General features: G+C 43.0%; 1 protein-coding gene across 2 annotated transcripts in view; it reads left to right on the top strand.

Moving 5' to 3' along the window:
• The window catches only part of LOC126183770 (uncharacterized), a 675939-nt gene that overhangs the window by 80032 nt on the left and 576418 nt on the right, over positions 1 to 19489 (top strand). The window lies entirely within an intron of this gene.

Here is a 19489-nt window from a genome sequence, read left to right as displayed (position 1 = left end):
TACGGTTCACGTCCACGCTGTCGCGGCATGCTACCAGTGTTAAAGACTGCGATGGAGCTCCGTATGCCACGGCAAACTGGCTGACACTGACGGCGGCGGTGCACAAATGCTGCGCAGCTAGCGCCATTCGACGGCCAACACCGCGGTTCCTGGTGTGTCCGCTGTGCCGTGCGTGTGATCATTGCTTGTACAGCCCTCTCGCAGTGTCCGGAGCAAGTATGGTGGGTCTGACACACCGGTGTCAATGTGTTCTTTTTAAATTTCCAGGAGTGTATTAAAAAATGAAGTCATTCCAATGAGTAGTTTAACTAATAATAATAGCTATACTTTAACGTTTTGCCACCCTTGCTCCGAACACAGCAACCAATCACAGAGCAGTAGCATTATGCAGGCGGTCTTTCTCACGGGAATGGTACCGAATGTAACATCTGTCACAGGTACCTCACACCACATTTCGTCATCTATACACATCTCGCATCTCCACTGCTCTGGGAACAGCTTCTTGGAGCCTAATATGATGGCTGACTAAGCCAGAAATATTACAACGCTACTATTTTACCATATAAAGTCTCCTTCTTATTACATCTGTCATTATCGTTCTATATTAGAGTCTTCATCAGTATTTCTTTTTTGTTATTATCAGGGGTGATTAAAAAGTTTCCTCTCGAAGGCCGCATAGTCCAGAATCGGCACGACAATTAGGCAAAATCGCCGTAAACATTGAGGTAATCATCCCATTGACGTACCAGGTTCAAGATACCCGTTTGATAAAACACCGCGTGCTGATGCGCAAAAAAGTTCGTAACTACCTGCTGCACATCCTCGTCCGACAGAAATCGTCGACACTTCAAGGCCTTTTTTAAGGGGCCGAAGGCGAGATAGTCGTGTGGGAAGAGATAAGGACTATAGGGTGTGTGTTCAAGTGGCTCCGACGTAAGTTGGCGTGACTTCTGAATTACGACACCTGTGGTATGAGGACGTCAGTTATCACGAAGCAGCAGCACCCCTTCTTGCACACAATTTCACAACGGAGAATTTCGACAGACATGCTGCCGCAGACATACTCTTCATTATCAGATGGATGTCTACCAGTGTTTGTCCTTCGGCAGCCAAGAAAAGAATAACAGCACGTTGGTCCTGTTGGATGATTTGGTAATAACATCGCCATACTTCACGTTTTCTCATTTACCGCTCGCAAATCGGAAAGACACGAATTCCACACTGATCCGTTGCCTATATGTCGGTGCTTAAATACCCCTATACGCTGCACCAACGCCGTCAAACGGGAAGTTTTTGATCGGACTGTGCATAAAGGACACTTAGCAAAATTTTATTCTCGCTCATTAATTCGTGAGGCAGATTTTTCTTTCTTATCAATGGAATCTGCATTGAAATAACACTGCTGCAATTTCTCCAGTACCGCAAAGACGGGGACATTTAATGAAGTGGGTGGTATGTTGTTACAAGGAACGGGTGACGTGTTGTGAGGGGAAAAAAAAAAAAAATTCTTCGCTGCGCTGAGAGGCATTCTCACACAGCTCATTAGGCTGAGTGCTTGCGGTCAACTTCAGGCCTCCGCGTTGAATTTGCAGCCCGTAAACATTTTTAACACTCCTAATCATTTATCTTTGGACTCTTCCCGTCTCTGCCGACTGTTTCTTACATTTACGCTTCTCTGCACGCAGTCACAAAGTGGTAACCCAATATTATGAAACAACGAAAAATGAGCTTTGTGCCCCATAAACGAGGAGTTCTGCGAGTATCGGATTTCACAATCTACTTTAATCTACGTTTGAAGCTACATCTCAGTATACTGACAGTACTATTATTGAGACAACAATCTGCAATTATAGTCGACGAAACGGATAGTTTCTTGAAAAGCGATTACAAGATGAATATCAACAAAAGTAAAACCAGGTTTCCAGAATGAGATTTTCACTCTGCAGCGGAGTGTGCGCTGATATGAAACTTCCTGGCAGATTAAAACTGTGTGCCCGACCGAGACTGGAACTCGGACCTTTGCCTTTCGCGGGCAAGTGCTCTACCATCTGAGCTACCGAAGCGCGACTCACGCCCGGTACTCACAGTTTTTTTTTTTTTTTGAAGGTAGGAGACGAGGAACTGGCAGAAATAAAAAAAAAAACTGTGAGTACCGGGCGTGAGTCGTGCTTCGGTAGCTCAGATGGTAGAGCACTTGCCCGCGAAAGGCAAAGGTCCCGAGTTCGAGTCTCGGTCGGGCACACAGTTTTAATCTGCCAGGAAGTTTAAAACCAGGGTAATGGAATACAGCCGAATTAAATCAGACGGTTATGAGAGAGTTGCATCAGGAAATGAGACACTAAAGATAGTTGAGGTTTGCTATTTAGACAGCAAAATGACTGACGATGCTGGAAGTAGAGAGGATGTAAATTGTAGATCCGTAATAGCAAGAAATGCATTTCTGAAAAAGAGAGATTTATTAACGCAGATATAAATTTTAGGGTTAGGAAGTTTCTTCTAAGGGTATTTATCTGGAGTGTAGCCCTAGGTATAAATCTGGAATTATTTTTTTTAATTTTGTGGTAAGTTTCTATGGGACCAAACTGCTGAGGTCATCGGTCCCTAGGCTTACACACTACTTAATCTAACTTAAACTAACTTACGCTAAGGACAACACACACACCCATGCCCGAGGGAGGACTCGAACCTCCGACGGGGGAACCGCTCGAACCGTGACAATACGACCAAGACCGCGCGGCTACCCCGCTCGGCTATTTATCTGGAGTGTAGCCTTGTACGGAAGTGAAACTGTCACAATAAGCAGAACATACAAGACGAGAATAGGAGCTTTTCAAATGTGATGTTACAGAATCATGGTGAAGAATAGATGGGTAGATAGGATAATTAATGAGGAGCTACTGAACAGAATTGGAATGAAACGCAATCTATGGCACAAAGGAAGAGATTGGTTGACAAGAACATTCTAAAGTATCAAAGAATTTGGTATTGGAAGGAAGCGCGAGAGGTTAAAATTTTAGAAGGAAACAAAGGTTTGGCTATGGTTAGCAGGTTGCAGTAGCTACGCAAAGATGAAGAGGCTCGCGCAGGATAGACGAAGGTGGAGTGCTGTATCAAACCACGCCCGCTGCCTGAACTGTGCAATATCCCGACTTGTGGTACATTCAGATGTGGCAGTGGCCCGATGTTCGACCGCTTGGGAACATGAGGGCAGGGATACATGTCGTCAAGGTTCCAGGTCGACCACACTTGACCACCACAAGAGTGCACCAAGCCCATCGTAATCTCTTCACATCTACGCCCGCCATCCCAAAACATGTAATGCGCTCCCTGCAACCTACTACGTCATTCTGCATCATTAGTCGGATACCAGTAGGGAACTGTATAATATGTGTAAAACAAAGCATAGAGCTAGAGAGTTGGTAAATGAAACGTGTTTGGCTGTCAAGAGAGCAATGCGCGAAGCCTTCGATAACTAACGTAGTAGAATATTGTCAAATGATTTTTCACAACACATAAGAAATTCTGGCCGTATGTAAACACTGTTAGTGGCACCGAAGTTAACGTCCAGTCGCTCTCGGATGAGAAAGGAACAGAAATTCACAGCAGCAAATCAAAAATAGCAATGCATTAATCCGTTTTCAAATATTGCGTTACAAAGAAAAGCCCAGAAGAACTGCCTCAATTTTACTCTCGTACAACTCAAAAGCTAAATGAAAAGAATGTTAGTGTCAGTGACGTTGAGAAAAAGCTGAAATCATTAATCAGGGTGGATGCCATTAGAACCGTTGTGCTCCACGACTGTGATTTAATCCAGAACAGGGAGGAAGTCTGCAATCAGTCGCATTTCAATCTGTACTTTAAGGCAGATCTAGATTTCAGCTACAGAATAGCTATCACCAGTGCTAAAAATATAAGAAATACATAGGAATCAGACAAAGAATGGTATAAAATGAGATCAGTATCACAGTATACAGAACTGGAGGCTTGGCTCTGAGCACTGTGGGACTTAACATCTATAGTCATCAGTCCCCTAGAACTACTTAAACCTAACTAACCCAAGGACATCACACAACACCCAGCCATCACGAGGCAGAGAAAATCCCTGACCCCGCCGGGAATCGAACCCGGGAACCCGGGCGCGGGAAGCGAGAACGCTACCGCACGACCACGAGCTGCGGGCAGAACTGGAGACTCATAGTAAATAACATACAGTCTGAAGAGAGTCATGTAGCCTCAACAGGCTTATAACTGCACATGTTATTACACGACCTTAGCATGCACATAGTTTAATTCAAACTGAGGCTGCTGTTTACACATCTGTACAGCCAGTCACAGTGCACTTTACAGAAGATGAGATGAATAGCACCCTCAATACCACTGACAACTGATATATACGGATAACCAATAGTTAAAAGAAATTGTGTTATAATGCTACCCCGGGTGGCCATCGTTGGTCACTATGGCGGAGACCTGAGGAGAGTTCCATTCTTCCAATGTCTCGGTGAGGCAAAGGGAACCCTACCGCCATTTTTCAACAGACAAGGATCATCTACCCATGGCACGTGTCTCTATGAAGTGTCTGCTTGATGTTGAATTACTCGGGTGGTCAGCAATTTCTCTAAATCTCCAATAGATCAAGTGTGGAACCAGCTAGGTTGTCGGCTTGGTCCCAGCGCCAGTATGCAGGATATCAATGCCCAGTTCAGCTTACCTCAGGAAAGGATATATCGGCTTTATGATACCCAGCCCAACGTCAGTGTATATATCCTCTCCAGACGCGGTGCAGCACCATATTGTTAAGTGGGCTCATGTTACCAAGTTCTTTGTAAATTTGTTTTCAATACTACAGTCATTGAAATACAGTCTCATACCCTCTCAACCCGCGAAGTTTCATTTCGTCTCGTTCTCTGCTTCTGAGTCCTTCACACTCTTTATTAGGCAGTGCATATACACTCAAGAGCCAAAGAAATTGATACACCTGACTCCGCGAACACCAGATATGCCGCAACACGACGTGGCATGAACTCGACTAATGTCTGAAGAAGTGCCGGAGGGAACTTACACCATGAATCCTGCAGGACTGTCCATAAATCCGTGGTATTATGGGATGGAGATCTCTTCTGAACAGTATGTTGCGAGGCGTCACAGACTGGCTCAATAATAGTAATGTCTGGGGCGTTTGGTGACCATCGGAAGTGTTTAAACTCAGAAGAGTGTTCCTGTAGCCGCTCTGTACCAATTATGGTCGTGGTGTGTGTCGCATTGCCCTGCTAGAATTGCCCAAGTCCCTCAAAATGCACAATGGAGATGAATGGATGCAGGTGAGCACACGGGATGTTTACGTACGTGTCACCTGTCACAGTCATATCTAGACGTATCAGGGTCCGATATCACTCCAACTGCACACGCCCCATGCCATTCCAGGTCCTCCACCAGCTTGAATAGTCCCCAGCAGAAATGCAGGTCCATGGATTCATGATGTTGTCTCCGTACCCGTACACGTCCATCCGCTCGATACAATTTGAAACGAGACTCGTCCGACCAGGCAACATGTTTCCAGTCATCAACAGTCCAATGTCGGTGTTGACGAGCCCAGGCGAGGCGTAAAGCTTTGTGTCGTGCAGTCATAAAAGGTAAACGAGTGATCCTTCGGCTCCGAAAGCCCATATCGATTATGTTTCTTTGACACTTGTTAATGGCCCAGCACAGAAATCTGCAGAAATTTGCGGAAGGCTTGTACTTCTGTCACGTTGAACGATTCTCTTCAGTCGTCGTTGCTCCCGTTCTTGCAGGTTCCTTTTTCTGCCGCAGCGATGCCGGACATTTGATGTTTTGCCGGATTCCTGATATTCATGGTACTCTCGTGAAATGCTCGTGCGGAAAAGTCCCCACTTCATCTCTACCTCGGAGATGCTATGTCCCATCGCTCATGCGCCGACTATAACACCACGTCCAAATTCACTGAAATCTTGATAATCTGCCATATTAGCAGCAGTAACCGATCTAACAACTGCACCAGACACTTGTTGTCTTGTATAGGCGTTGCCGACCTGTTTCCATATCTCTGTATTTGAATATGCATGCCAATACCACTTTCTTTGGAGCTTCAGTGTGTATCAATGATGCAATGGTCCTGGATTCTTAGCAGTTGTTTTTCTTAACGCGTTGGTTAGGAACGCGGTTGGGGTTGGGTGGGGGGGGGGGGGGGCGTGAGGCAGAGGCGGGCTACGCGATGGATCGCTTACAGATCATCGACGTTTCGTACACATTCGCGGAACTCGCCCCCCAAGAGGTCAGAATATTGGGGCCGACGGACATCACTGGGCTACAAGCCAAGGAACGGTGCTTACTGCAAGGCGAAGCGAGAATGGGTGCCAAAAACTGTCGCAGGAAAAAAAAAAAAAACAGAGATAACTGGAGGTATGTATCAACGATTACAGTTAAAGTTCATATGGTTCAAATGGCTCCGAGCACTATGGGACTTAACTTCTGAGGTCATCAGTCCCCTAGAACTTAGAACTACTTAAACCTAACTAACCTAAGGACATCACACACATCCATGCCCGAGGCAGGATTCCAACCTGCGGCCGTAGCGCTGGCGCGGTTCCAGACTGTAGCGCCTAGAAACGCTCGGCCACACCGGAGTTAAAGTTTATAAAGAGAAATAGAAGCTTAATATTGAGATAAGTGTTATAGACATAAAAACTGCTTTAATATATTCCAGTACTGAAAAGTACTGTAGTTACCAGCAACGTACAAATATTCAAAGTTTCGAAGTCTGTAGTATCGTTCTATGGTTCAAAAATGGCCCTGAGCACTATGGGACTTAACATCTGAGGTCATCAGTCCAATAGAACTTAGAACTACGTAAACCTAACTAACCAAAGGACATCACACACATCCATGCCCGAGGCAGGATTCGAACCTGCGACCGTAGCGAGTATCGTTCTAATCTTACGCGTTAGTAACGTTTGATTAATGAATGAAATTGTAACGAATCACACGGTGTAATTGAATGCTCACACTGTGACGTTCTGGTCATGATAATTATATGAATATTAATGGCACTGTCGTTTTTTTAGCAATCACCCTTTAAGTTGTGCGTCGGCTGCTTCATACAGGGGCCAATCTAGATTAATACATATACTCAGGCGCAAAACATTTCTACCAGAATAACGATGTTTTATACACCATCCGTCCACAATATTCCGAGACTGCCGGCCGGTGTGGCCGTGCGGTTCTAGGCGCTTCAGTCTGGAACGCGTGACCGCTACGGTCGCAGGTTCGCATCCTGCCTCGGGCATGGATATATGTGATGTCCTTAGGTTAGTTAGGTTTAAGTAGTTCTAAGTTCTAGGGGACTGATGACCACAGATGTTAAGTCCCATAGTGCTCAGAGCCATATTCCGAGACTACTTTTCTTCCTGACGTATAAGCGACATCATCACAGTAACCACTGTGGCAGCTTTAACGAAAAACTGTGAACAGACGAGCATTTGAGCAAGTCGTTGTGAGCAGGCGGTGTTAAGTAGTGTACGTGCGGTCTAAGTGTGTCAACAGTGTTGTGTCACAAATCACAATAGTGCAACGTCTGTAAATTAAGTGTTCAGTATATAATATAGAATGTTTTGAAGAAGGAAAGTGTGTGAAAAGTTTGTCCCGCACACCTTGACTCTCGAGTAAGAGCAACAACGCATGGACGCCTGCCGCGACTTGATTTAAATGCAAAACGGAGACAATTATTTGCTATAAAGAATCGTCACGGGTGACGAGATTTATTGTTATCAATACCAACCTACCCTCAAAACAACAAAGAGCAGAATTTCATATACGGCGTCAACGCTCTAACGATATAACCGACATTCAAGGCAATGTGCTGCGCGAGTTGAACAGCATCCCGAAGAAGGACATTTCTGAGAGTTTCACATGGTTGTATGAACATACTGTGGGTTATGCTCATGTGGGGGGAGACTAAGTAAAACAGCTGAAACATTAAAACCATCTTCTTAATTTTCCTCTACTTTGTATTAATCCAGTCTAATTTTTTTTTTTTTTTTTTTTTGACTCGCCGGTACTGTCCAGTATTGAAATTATGAGCGGTTTTCTGCACTGTGAGGCCTATACTGGCTGTAACAATCTGCTGTAGTCGACGGCGAACGCTGTCATCAAGCCGTCTTTGCCTCTGCAGTAACTGTTTTTCACGAATCCAGGTGCTCACGTTTCACCACTGGCGCGTTTCACCACTTCCCGGGGACTCGGGATCTAACATTGATATCACGTGTATTACCTGTCCTGAAATGAGACGCAATACGTCTAACCGACAATTTGCCGTGGCGGCAATAGCATTTTTTATATTTTTCATTTTCTTTTATTTTTTTATTTTTTTAACACTGCAGCTACGCTGGTGTGCAGAACTTAATGACGAAAGTAACTTTCTTATGATGTGTCACTGCCAAGTGACGTAGCTCGAATGAAACTTGGACCACAAACAGTAAGAACTGCAGTCTAGCACAGAAGGTAACGGAAAGAAATACGCAATGGCACGAACAGAAATGACATTTTTATTCAAAGACAATAATTACACTGAAGTCATCGCGATTCGTGATGGGCCCCGGGATATTACAAAAGGCTGGACGTAGTTCTAGGTAACGGCCTTGCAGCAGTGGATACACCGGTTCCCGTGAGATCACCGAAGTTAAGCACTGTCGGGCGTGGTCGGCACTTGGATGGGTGACCTTCCAGCTGCCATGTGTTGTTGCCATTTTCGGGGTGCACTCAGCTTCGTCATGCCAATTGAGGAGCTACTCGACCGAATAGTAGCGGCTCCGGTCAAAGAAAACCATCATAACGACCGGTAGAGCGGTGTGCCCCTCCCATCCGCATCATCAAATGAGGATGACACGGCGGTCGGATGGTCTCCATCGGCCACTTGTGGCCTGAAGATGGACATGGTTGTAATTAAAGTATGTGTTAACCACAGATGGTAATGCATGCTCTGTAACGCGCTGGCCACAAGATTGGTAAGGAGTTCTTGTGGTAGGGCGTTCCATTCCTCCACCAGCGCGATTAATAATTGCTGAATGGCTGTTGGTGCATGTAGAAGTCTTCCCACCACGTTGCACACGTGCTCAGTGGAACTGAAGCCGCCGCCAGGTCAGTCCATTCACCGAATATCCTCTCGTTCCTAGAGCTTCTCCATCACAGCTGTTCGCTGCGATCGCGCATTCTAATCCATAAAAAGGAAGCCAGGGCCGAGTGCACCCCTGAGAATGGGGAAGAAGTCCAGTGCCACAATAGCGTTGAGCGGGGAATGTACCGTGTCCAAACGGTTGGAGGTCAGTATGTCCACGCAACATTATGACTCCCCACACCGTAATCACTGGACCTCCAAAACGATCATGTTAAACCACATTCCTGAGTGAATTACGTGTTCCCACCTCTCTCCATATGAGGGTTCGTAATGCAACCAGGAATACTAGATTAGATTAATTATTCATTCCATAGACCCACAAAACAGGGAATCCTCCTTGGTGTGGAACATGTCAGATAAACACATTGCAAAAATGAAATTATAAAAACCTGAGTTTCATTAATTTTAATGATCCTCAGTCAATAAACAGTAAAATTATGTACATGAATTAAAATTAAACTTCTAATATTTACAGGTTTAATAGTTACATCTGTTTTCATTAAATCCATCATTCACACAGTAGCTAGTTACTTGGCTATTACAACCAAGTATTGTCAAAAATTAAATTATTCATTTCAATGATCCTCAGTTAAGAACAGTCAAATTACGTACAAGATTTAAAATTAAACTTCCACTACTTACAGACTTAAGACTTGGATCTGTTTTCCATACATCCATCATTCACACAGTAGGTAGTTACTTGGCTGTTACAACCAAGTATTGTCAAAACTTAAAGTATAATAAATTTTCATTAAAATTTTCTACTGCACTTGTTGAGAAATTCATCGATGGAATAGAAGGAGTTGGCCACCAAAACTTCTTCTAAATTATGTTTAAATTGTGCCTTGTCTGAAAGTAAACTCTTAACGGTTGCTGGTAACTTATTGAAAATATGCATTGCTGAATACTGGACTCCTTTCTGGGCAAGAGTAAGTGATTTTAAATCTTTATGTATATTGTTCTTATTCCTAGTATTGATACTGTGTACTACGCAGTTAGTTGGAAAAAGAGATGTACTATTTACAACAAATTTCATTAAGGAATAAATATACTGAGAAGCTGTGGTTAGTATGCCCAGTTCTTTGAATAGGTTTCGAGATGATGTTCTTCGATTTACACTACACATTACTCTTATTATACGCTTCTGTACTCTAAAAAAATTTTCTCGGTTTGTGGAGTTACCCCAAAATATGATATCATATGGCACAATGGAGTGAAAATAAGCAAAATACGCCAGCTTTTTATATTTATATCTCCTATGTCTGACATCATTCGCATTGCAAACACAGACTTGTTTAGGCTCTTTAGCAGTTCGTTAGTATGTCGCTTCTAACTGAATTTATTATCAAGTTGTAATCCCAAGAATTTTACACTCTCAACTTCCCCTACTTCCATGCCATCATATTTTATACACACACTAGAAGGAAATCTCTTGGAAGTTCTGAACTGTCTAACATTATCGTTTTAGTGCTCCAGATGTTATGTTTCGGGGAGGTATAACGTTGCGTATTGACCTCCAAATCCTTGAAAAAGATACACTTTCTTATATGTGAAGTCTTCACGGGTTGTCAGCGTCTCCATCATCTTCAGATGGAGACGCATTTCATCGAAACGTTGTTACGAGACGGCGACGCTACTCGGCTGACAACCAGTGAAGACTTCATATATGAAATTCGCCGAGAAAGCCTGCACTCACGTATAAAGGTACACTTGGCTGTACGCGTTATTGTCGCAATGTACTCCTTACCCATTCGCGTACTTTCAGGTGTATATTCGGCTCGTCTTCCTTTTTATGGATGACAAAGCACGACCGCATCGAACAGCGCAATGCACCAGTGAACAGTTGTCTACCACGCTGGTGCAACAATGGGACGCCCTACCGCAAGAAATCGTTACCAGCCCTGTGGCCAGCATACGAGCTCGTTGCAGAGCACGCACGGTGGAATATCTCAGTGTGGGCTTGAAAGCTTATAATCTGGAATTGAGGGCAAAGGGCGTAATTATCTTGTTTAGAAAGGTATCACTAGGCCGAGAACAGCGGAGTGTTTTGTTGTCATTCTTGCATGATATTTCTACAGCTAGAGTGTTAGTGGTTGTAATTAGTGCTTCAGACGTCTGTACTACCGCTTTTGTTATTAGAGTGCAGCAATCCGCTTTAAGGAGCGTGGGATGTGTTTTTTCTGGAACCGAGCCAGTGGCCTTCCGGTTTCAAATACCCGTGCTGTTTATAAACACCAGCGTCTATTTCTAAGCGTCGTACTCAGTACCTCTTTCATTGCGTACCCTGTAGCTATTATTTGGTTTGACAATTCTTTTAATTATAAATATCGTGATTAAATGTGGATCCAAGGTTCTCACATATATAAAACTCAATCAAACTCATTTTCCTCCAAAGTACACCTCTTACAACATCAGAGCTTTATAAAACACATATAGAAAACTAGATTTTTCACTGAAGCGTCCTTACAAATTACAAATGTGTGCCGGACAGGAACTCTAACGCAGATCCTCTCTTTTGAGAGCATCTTCTCCGGGGGCCTCCTTCCTCTCTCTTACAGCCCAGACTTGCACTGTCTATTCCGCAGTTATCTCCTATAAAGAGAAACAGTGTCAACGTTGACAAACTTTCTCCGATTTAACATCTCCTTTGTCAGTATTCTATGCAATAACTGTTGTCAGGAAAGAGAAACGGTGTTAACGCAAACAATGATCTTTTTGGACTCACAGCCTTCATTAATTGGCCTCTATGCTACAATTCTTATCAAGCAAAATAGAACGGTGTTATCGTAAACAAAATATCCTTGGACATCTTGTCGCATAAATAAAGAGAAAGAAAGCGTGGATACAGGGAATAACCGAACATGAACATATTTGTGAATTTACTTTATTTGTAAATAAATGTTACTCTTTGCTATTTATTCTATTCTGTTTAAAATTCTTGTATCTGGTTGTTACTACACTATGGAATATTGTCTATTCCAGTAGTACAAACTGGTGTTCAGCTTGAGTTTAATATTTTTTCTTAATGTGGCATTGTTACTATTACGAACCTACTTAATGGGTTTTCTACTTCGGATATTGTATTAACGTGGTGTGCTCTGTCGTTAAATATTGCCAATAATCGTCCAGAGTAAGATCTCCTCTTTTGATTATGACGTAATTCGTGTAAATGGATAATAGCCGGTGGTACTCACCTCATTTCTATTTTGGTAATAATGTGTTCCCTGCTCCAAAGTTTATAGACAGGGGACCCTGAAAATAGCCGTGTGCCAAATTTATTTTAGTCAAGAGATGTTTGAGATTACCTAGTTGCTTCTGCTTCTCTGCCTTAGGTATTTGCCTTGAAGTGACTGTTCTTTAGCACTACCCAGAGGACACGTGTGACTTTAGGAATGTCACGGACGCGAACATGTTGTCTGGTAGTAATACATTATTTGAGGTGCATGTATTTCCTTCTGTTTTAGTTATAATGGCCTCTTTTTCCCAAGTCCACCGCCACATTTCCGGTTTTCACAACATGTAAACCTATGCGCTACAGTATCTTCTATATTAATGTTAAAGTACACAGAGATAAGGAATAAATCTTAGTTGTTAGTGATTTTCTATGCCACAGTAAGTGCACGTTTGAGCTGATTAGTGAATTGTGCAAATTTTTTCATAATTTTTTTCAGTTTACATGTTTGTGATCGCTTTCGATTTTACAGACGTTCTCCTTTTGCATTTCATTGTGTATCCTTCTAGTTGTGATCTTGTATCTGTGTGTTTCTTCGTGTAGTTGCTCCGCAGAAAAAACGTTCCGGAAATGCTGAAATTGCTTGCTTTTGTAGCCGAATTTAACTGGAGATTCCCTTCTTTGTGGTTGTATTTCGTATTTAGTGACACTTGGATTTCTCATGTTACGATGTATTAACATACTGCGAAGGAATATCGTCAAGAATTTCTATTTTATGTCTACTAATTCCAAACTTATCTTTCATAGTCATTTTCTGAAAATTAAATAGCTGTCCTATCTGAACGATTCTTGGTGACTTCGATCTCTAATATTTTCATTTTTTCGCGGGGCTGGGTCTATTCCACTGATAACAGTTCTGCATCGGGGCCGACATTCATCAGTTTCGATTTCCGATTATTTACCTTCGTGGTTGAAACGCTTGAGTAACAAGTTACGGGTTCTCCAATATTTTCTGTGTCCTTATTTTTGGTGATTATAATATTTACATCATCCGCTAATTTTTCGTCATAGAATTTTATTTCATTGGTCTCCTGACAGCGGACAACAAGGATACAAATGCGAAAGCAAACAATACTGTAGACGGGGGTTGAAGGGGGAGCGGAGGCACTCTTGTCACACTGATCTCATTTTTGGTGGTCTGATTTGGATTCAGTTGAATAAGGCCTTGGAAACCCGCCATTAATCACCGTTTGCAATGTGTTATAGAATGTGTCACACATCCCTCTTCTTTTTGAAGTTTTATTTAGGTGTTAGTGGTTAACAAGATCAGAACACTTGTAAAAATATCATGAAGTAATGGCCACTTTCACAACGCTTAACACTGCTAAGTTGTCCCCGAGGTTCGTATTATGCTCAGCATAGATCTACCCGTGGCTACGTAAGTTTGGTATGTGCATAGAATTTTATTCGTGATTGTTGTCAATCTGATTGTTACTATATGACTAAACGTTTGAAGTCTGAATTCAGCAAGGTTATTGGTCTATTATTTTCTACATCTTTCGTGTCTTTTTCTTTTGGGATCATTACTACTATCTCTTCTCGCATCTGTGATACATCTGAGATCATACGTTATATCTCGTTGTACATACATACCAGCAGCTCTTTCACCAAGTCCCAATACGTTACATAGAACTCCCTTGGTAGACCGTTAGGGCCAAGAGATTCTTTTTGGGACTTTTCTTCGTCGCATCTAGAGTCTCTTAGTTCTGTTACTGGCTCCGTCATTCTGTTGTTTTCTTAACTGCCTATGTTTGTACGTGTTTGTATCAGCAGTTTCTCATTTGCCTGTTATTCTGTGACTAAGTTTCATACATGGATTGCAGTGGCTTGCAGTGTCTCCTTTTGCTTTTAGAGCCTGCTCCCGTCGGTAGTTCAGTAACTAACTCCTTTGCATCTCTCATTTTTTGACTATGTGGAATATAAACGTGATTTCATATTTGGGTATTAATTCCACTTTCGTTCTCAATATAAAGCCTGCTGTCTCCTCAATTTTAATATTTTGTCTTTGTCTTCTTTGCTTCGTTAGGGTATTGATGTAGATTTTGAAACTTCCTGGCAGATTAAAACTGTGTGCCCGACCGAGACTCGAACTCGGGACCTTTGCCTTTCGCGGGCAAGTGCTCTACCATCTGAGCTACCGAAGCACGACTCACGCCCGGTACTCACAGTTTTTTTTTTATTTCTGCCAGTACCTCGTCTCCTACCTACGGTACTCACAGCTTTACTTCTGCCAGTATCCTGTTTCCTGCCTTCCAAACCTTACAGAAGCTTTTCTGCGAACCATGCAGAACTAGCACTCCTGAAAGAAAGGATATTGCGGAGACATGGCTTAGCCACAGCCTGGGGGATGTTTCCAGAATGAGATTTTCACCCTGCAGCGGAGTGCGCGCTGATATGAAACTTCCTGGCAGATTAAAACTGCGTGCCCGACCGAGACTCGAACTCGGGACCTTTGCCTTTCGCGGGCAAGTGATCTACCATCTGAGCTACCGAAGCACGACTCACGGCCGGTACTCACAGCTTTACTTCTGCCAGTATTCTGTCTGTCTGTAGAGCACTTGCCCGCGAAAGGCAAAGGTCCCGAGTTCGAGTCTCGGTCGGGCACGCAGTTTTATCTGCCAGGAAGTTTCATATCAGCGCACACTCCGCTGCAGAGTGAAAATCTCATTCTGGATGTAGATTTTGTTTGCAACGAAGGTGTCTCAATGATCTGAATAATAATTCCTTGGCTCTCTTTTGTCTTTCTCGTGCTAACGTTGATACTGACATCACTGTTTTACATAATTTCGGCTTTGTGGATTGTAACCACCATTCGGGGACAATGCCACACCCGCCTTTTTGCTCGTGTTCGAAGTGTGAGATACTTTGGTTGCTACTTCCATAGTCTGGAAAACACCTGCATCCAGTTTACAGTAACTCCACTTTCTGCAGATTTGTTGGGATTTTAGACTGCTTTTAATTTACTAAGCGTTACAGCCCGAGAAGCAAATGGGCCATACCTCGGCTCCAGTCAGCTGGTCTTTCAATTTACTGGCTACGTATATCCCGTCTATTCTGCTAGCTGGCTTTTCTGTTACAAGAGTATATCCTCACCTGGTATCGTCAGTTAAATCCCACAAGTCCTCTAGATCTACGGTGTGTATAACATAATCCAGTTCTTCGCTTTTATTGAAACCTGAAGTTTTGTGTTTAGTTGCTAGTACGCAGACAAAATGACTTACTAGGATAAGGTTTTCGTAATTTTCTCTTCTGTATCGGTTCAGTACAATTTCTTTCGATTTCCTCTGCTTTTATTTCCTGCTCGGGCACAAATATTAGTGACGTGAATTCCGTCATGTCAAAAGCTATTCGGCGACCGTTTAATAACATTTCTACCTTTGTTACTTTGACTTCACCCTTTTTCATAAAAACAGTGCCAGTATGCAATCAGTAGCATAGTTTTCTACCAAAGTTTGATTCCATCGTAACAGTTGTGCACAGTGGACTGTGGTATATTTCAAGGAAGGAATTCCGCAATCACTCCCAAATCCAATCTGTACTTTTATTACAAATCTAGATTTCAGCTACTGAACAGCTATATTCAGTGCATTTAACAGTCATATGCACACTTCAAGCTTGTGACAACAATGTTAGTATACGATTTTAAGCAATACATTGGCAGATTCTCCGCCGCGCGGGATTAGCCGAGCCGTTTTGTTTAAATAACTTCATGTATGTATAACTTAGTATGTATTTGGAATGTGTAACATTGTTTTTTTTAATAAAGGTTTTATAAAAAAAAAAGCGGTCTAAGGCGCTGTAGTCATGGACTGTGTGGCTGATCCCGGCGGAGGTTCGAGTCCTCCCTCGGGCATGGGTAAGTGTGTTTGTCCTTAGGATAATTTAGGTTAAGTAGTGTGTAAGCTTAGGGACTGGTGACCTTAGCAGTTAAGTCCCATAAGATTTCACACACATTTGATCTTTTTTTTATGCAGATTCTCCGTTAAACGCACTGGAGATAGCTATTAAATAGCTGAAATCGATATCTGTAATAAAGATGCAGATTCGATTTGCTGCTCAATGCTGAATTTCGTATCCATAAATCTCGTATAGACTCCTCCTCCTGCAGTAAAGCAATGTCGAAAGATGCTACTGGAGTAGATTCTGTTAGCAATGAAGATGTATCGGTGATCTGAGTAACAATTCCTTGGCTGTAAATGTAGATGTAGATGCTACAGAGAAATATTCCTTCACATACATCTCCTTGGATACTGGCATTGGGGCAGAGTCGCCTTAGCTGGTCCTACACATGTTCTATCGGAGACAGGTCTAGGGAGCTTGCTGGCCACCTAAGTACACTACGGTCACAGGTTCGAATCCTGCCTCGGGCATGGATGTGTGTGATGTTCTTAGGTTAGTTAGGTTTAAGTAGTTTTAAGTTTTAGGGGACTGATGACCACAGATGTTAAGTCCCATAGTGCTCAGAGCCATTTGAACCATTTTGAACCTAAGTACATCAAAACCATGCTAATAGTTCATAGAGACGCGTACCATGTGTGAAAGAGTATTGCCCTGTTCATAAATGTCGTGTGAGGGATAACACATGAGGACGCGAGACATCCATGATATACCGTTGTGCCAGCAGAGTTCTTCAATCACTACCAGGCGCTATCTGAAGTCATAGCCAAGGGCTCCCCACCCCATGACGTCTCTCCAAAACACTGGAAGACTGCAGAACAGCGATTCATCGCTGAACACATTGTGACGTCATTTATCAGCAGCCATGTTTCCCTGTCTCAGCACCTCTTAAAATGCAGCAGTTTATGTTGTGTTAACGGCAGTCCACGCATGAGAGATATTTCTCTGCTCTGGCTGGTGTGAATCTCCGATAAGTGGTGCGGAACGAAGTAGAAAGCTGCAGAGTCCATTACTTGCTCTCGGGTTGCAGACGCTGATGTGAAGATGTTACGGTATGCTCGATGCACAACTGGCGATCCTCGTTTATGGTAGACAGACGTGCTCGACCAGAACCTTAACGAAGAGTATGTCTGTTCTCTCGTTCCCATACAGTCCAACATCGGACAACTGTCTCATCCGAATGCCCCACGAATCTGAATACTGCGGGATTCGACCAGCTGGCCAAAGGCACAACCACAAGGAGGCTCCTTACAAACTGTCAGGTGCCGATAACGCCGTCTCACACGTGTATGCGACATCTCCGTGTCCTTCACAGTGACCACACAAGCTCTGAAGCTGTTCACCCCTCTTATACACCCTATGAAGCCTAGTAACAACACTAAACACTAACAACACTATGCGCTCTGGCAGCCGTTCTACCTGTGGCAGAGAATTACAGCTCTAATTATTTTTCATACCCGCCATTCTGGAGTGTAATTAGCAGTCTTCGAAAGGGAGGTAAGAAGGAAATGACAAGTATTTTGGACAGGTCAGGAAAACTGATGGCGAATCCTGTGGATGCCTTGGGCAGATGGAGGGAATATTTTGAAGAGTTGCTCAATGTAGGTGAAAATGCGATCAGTAATGTTTCAGATTTCGAGGTAGAATGGGATAGGAATGATGATGGAAATAGGATCACATTTGAGGAAGTGGAAAAAATGGTCAATAGATTGCAGTGCAATAAAGCGGCTGGGGTGGATGAAATTAAGTCGGAACTCATCAAATACAGTGGAATGTCAGGTCTTAAATGGCTACACAGGATAATTGAAATGGCCTGGGAGTCGGGACAGATTCCATCAGACTGGACAAAAGCAGTAATCACACCAATCTTTAAACATGGAAACAGAAAAGATTGTAACAACTACAGAGGTATCTCTTTAATCAGCGTTGTGGGTAAAATCTTCGCAGGTATTGTTGAAAGGAAAGTGCGAGTATTAGTTGAGGACCAATTGGATGAAAATCAGTGTGGGTTTAGGCCTCTTAGAGGTTGTCAGGACCAGATCTTTAGCTTACGGCAAATAATGGAGAAGTGTTATGAGTGGAACAGGGAATTGTATCTATGCTTTATAGATCTAGAAAAGGCATATGACCGGGTTCCTAGGAGAAAGTTATTGTCTGTTCAACAAGATTATGGAATAGGAGGCAAACTTTTGCAAGCAATTAAAGGTCTTTACATGGATAGTCAGGCAGCAGTTAGAGTTGACGGTAAATTGAATTCATGGTTCAGAGTAGTTTCAGGGGTAAGACAAGGCTGCAACCTGTCTCCACTGTTGTTCATATTATTTATGGATCATATGTTGAAAACAATCGACTGGCTGGGTGAGATTAAGATATGTGAACACAAAATAAGCAGTCTTGCATATGCGGATGACTTAGTTGTGATGGCAGATTCGATTGAAAGTTTGCAAAGTAATATTTCAGAGCTAGATCAGAAATGTAAGGACTATGGTATGAAGATTAGCATCTCCAAAACGAAAGTAATGTCAGTGGGAAAGAAATATAAACGCATTGAGTGCCAAATAGGAGGAACAAAGTTAGAACAGGTGGACGGTTTCAAGTACTTAGGATGCATATTCTCACAGGATGGCAACATAGTGAAAGAACTGGAAGCGAGGTGTAGCAAAGCTAATGCAGTGAGCGCTCAGCTACGATCTACTCTCTTCTGCAAGAAGGAAGTCAGTACCAAGACTAAGTTATCTGTGCACCGTTCAATCTTTCGACCAACTTTGTTGTAAGGGAGCGAAAGCTGGGTGGATTCAGGTTACCTTATCAACAAAGTTGAGGTTACGGATATGAAAGTAGCTAGGATGATTGCAGGTACTAGTAGATGGGAACAATGGCAGGAGGGTGTCCACAATGAGAAAATCAAGAAAAACTGGGAATGAACTCTATAGATGTAGCAGTCAGGGCGAACAGGCTTAGATGGTGGGGTCATGTTACACGCATGGGAGAAGCAAGGTTACCCAAGAGACTCATGGATTCAGCAGTAGAGGGTAGGAGGTGTCGGGGCAGACCGAGGAGAAGGTACCTGGATTCGGTTAAGAATGATTTTGAAGTAATAGGTTTAACATCAGAAGAGGCACCAATGTTAGCACTGAATAGGGGATCATGGAGGAACTGTATAAGGGGGG

The sequence above is a fragment of the Schistocerca cancellata genome, chromosome 4, assembly GCF_023864275.1.
Source record: "Schistocerca cancellata isolate TAMUIC-IGC-003103 chromosome 4, iqSchCanc2.1, whole genome shotgun sequence".
Classification (NCBI taxonomy): domain Eukaryota; kingdom Metazoa; phylum Arthropoda; class Insecta; order Orthoptera; family Acrididae; genus Schistocerca; species Schistocerca cancellata.
This window is presented reverse-complemented; position numbering and strand designations above follow the sequence as displayed.